Source organism: Adiantum capillus-veneris, chromosome 22, assembly GCF_014529385.1.
Source record: "Adiantum capillus-veneris isolate H3 chromosome 22, ASM1452938v2, whole genome shotgun sequence".
Lineage (NCBI taxonomy): Eukaryota > Viridiplantae > Streptophyta > Polypodiopsida > Polypodiales > Pteridaceae > Adiantum > Adiantum capillus-veneris.
The window spans coordinates 22,251,479-22,254,588 of record NC_140952.1 but is presented as its reverse complement, the minus strand read 5'-3'; positions in this window follow the sequence as shown (position 1 = coordinate 22,254,588).

Sequence of the window (3,110 nt, the reverse complement as noted above, 5' to 3'; positions counted from 1 at the left end):
CAGCCCATATTTTGTCATAAATTTCCAAAATGGCCTTCAAATTTTCCAAAATTCCCAAACTACCCCTAGTTGTGCGATTAAATTTCTCCAAAGCTCAAAACATTTGTAACTTTTCATAAGAAGACTATTGTCCTATCAATACAAGATACTAAACTAGAATTTGAGTTGGTTGTGCAAACCTTTGGAGACGAATTGCTTCATAATTTTTAGACATAATTGAGCGCTAACGCCCATTCACAAAATACCCCCCATATTTTGTCATAAATTCCCAAAATACCCCTAGCTGTGCGATTAAATTTCTCCAAAGATTAAAAAGTTGTAACTTTTCATAAGAAGAGTATTGTCTATCAGTACAAGATACTAAAACTAAAATTTGAGTTGGTTGTGCAAACCTTCTTAGATGACTTGCTTTATTATTTTTAGACATAGTTGAGCAAGATGACCTTCAAATTTTTCAAAATTCCAAAAATACCCCTAGTTGTGCGATTAAAAAATTATAGCTTTTCATAAGAAGACTATTGTCACTAGTGAGTTGAGCGCAAGCGCTTGGTCCACAGAGAGAGAGAGAGAGAGAGAGAGAGAGAGAGAGAGAGAGATCGCAATCTCACGATTGGTCAATGTTGAATGCTAAAGCTTGGCCATTATTGGAGGAGTGTTATAGAGAGTAAAAGTAAAGAGATTGGCAAAAAGCCTACTAGGGTGGTCTATATAAAGAGAAGGGCGTGCCATTTTTTTAAATCAATTTTGGAGAATTGGTTTGACAAATGCAGCAGCTAAGTTTCTCTCCTGCTCTTGCGTACACACACGAACGCAAATTGAGCCTTGCGGTTATGCAGTATAGGTGGTAGCGCTTGGAAGGGGAATAGAGAGAAGGAGAGATAGATAAGGACATTGCTTATGGAAAGAGAAGGAGAGCTAGATAAGGACATTGCCTATATAAAGAGAAGGGAAGTTGATTATTTTTATTTGATTTATGACCTGTTTTTTTAGCGAAGTGTGGCATAACATTCAGATTATTGGGCGCAGTGCTTGGTATTGCAAAAAGCACAGAGAGAGAGAGAGAGAGAGAGAGAGAGAGAGAGAGAGAGAGAGAGAGAGAGAGAGAGAGAGAGAGAGAGAGAGAGAGAGAGATCGCGATAGGGAGACATAGAGAGAAAGAGAATCCAGAGTATTGGGCGCTAGCACTTGGTATTGGAAAAAGCACAGAGAGAGAGAGAGAGAGAGAGAGAGAGAGAGAGAGAGAGAGAGATGGAGAGAAAGATAAGGTTATTGCTTGTGGTAGAAGTAAACGTTGCCCAATGTTGACCGCTAGTGCCTAGCAATTAGTGGAGAGAGAGAGAGAGAGAGAGAGGAAGAAGAAGAAAGAGAGGGAGAGTCCAATGTTTGGCAGAAAAAGTCTAGTCCCAAGGCCTATATAAATAGAATGGATTGCGTTTTTTAATTCAATTTTGGAGGTTGGATTGACAAGTGCCACAAGTGAGTCTCTCTCTCGATCTTGCGCACACACACAAACGCAAGGGATGCGGTCAAGCACAGAATGAACGCTAACGCTTGGAGGTATGACCCTTAACTATATGAAATATGGGCGCTAGCACTTGGAGGGAGCACAGTCTAGAGACAAGGAGAGATAAAGAGAGAGGGAGAGATAAGATTCAATGGTTTGATTGTTAACACTCTAAAATTTGGGTGCTAGCCCTAGGAGGGAGTTCAACCTAGAGAGAGAGAGAGAGAGAGAGAGAGAGAGAGAGAGAGAGAGAGAGAGAAGATTCGATGGTAGTAATGGTTTTTTTTGCTCAATGAGAGATAAAGAGAAATAGATGCTCCTAGAGATAGAGATTGTCATCCTCTCTCTCTCTCTCTCTCTTTCTCTTTCTATCGCACACACATATCCACATCTATGGAGGGCACAAGGAAGGCCTGAGCGTGGTTGTATGTAAGACACATGTGTGCAAGACGAAAGGATAAATGTGTGCACAATGCTGGTGTTCGCAATGAGAAAAGAACACACTTGGGAATCAGAGGCCATTGACATACCTTCATACGACGCTTGGTTTGATTCACTCCAGGAGGATGATTAGAGTCAAGAGGAGGATGGGACACCTATGCAAGGTACAATTCGTCAGCCACCATCTCTAAATAGAGTTTTTATGTAACCTTTTTCTATATTCTTTGACATTTAATTGTTGTGCGGGGATATGGAATGTAGGCATTGGCTCCTTTGGCAGTTGCTTGCAGAGTACACTAATGAGAACGACGTTGTCATTCAGTACGAGGGTGATTGCGGTGCATTGGCTTTGCTAGATGGGTCGTATGATGACAATATTTGAGAGAAACGAGGCTTATCCACCAAATTACGCAGTGTTTTGGAGATGCAAGCCCGTCAACTAAGAGAGATACAAGAGCGAGAGAAGAGACTTGTAGATGAGGTAGAGCGTTCCCTGAAGGCAACATCTCTAGTAGAGCCGCATCCAAACATTGTGGAGTTGGATCCACCGGCCTATTTCTTAGAGTAGACTTTAAATAGTCACTGGGATGATTACTTGAATCATCATTTGAGAATAGACCCCAGAATCCTCGAGATATAAAAAATCGTCCAAATCTTAATCAAACATCAACGTAGCCATGCCTTGCATGTTTTGATTTGACAAGTTTCCAAGTAAGCTCCATAGCACCGTAACCATGGTGTAAAGACAGTATCATCTCGAAGCAATATAAATGAAATTGTAGCAGTTGAACGGTAAAGAGCAACAATCAAGATCAAACTCATGATTCATCTCACAAAAATGTGGAAGAAAATGTCTATGGAAAGATGTAGGTATGTTTCACATACAAGCACATCATAGCATAGAAGATCAATCTCAAAATAATGTTAGCAACAAAAAACACATGAAATTCGTATCAATGCAAAACAAAAGATTATTTGAGAAGCGGTTACTTGTATGGTACATGTGAAGAAAATCACACCTTGTTAATTTTGAAGGCCTCTATAGAGTAACTTACTCTATAGTGCTCATAGCCGAACTCTAAGGGCACGAACGACTTTGAAATGGCAATAAAACCTGAGGTCACCTTGTGGGAATACTTTGGGCACACCAAGCATGCTTCTACAA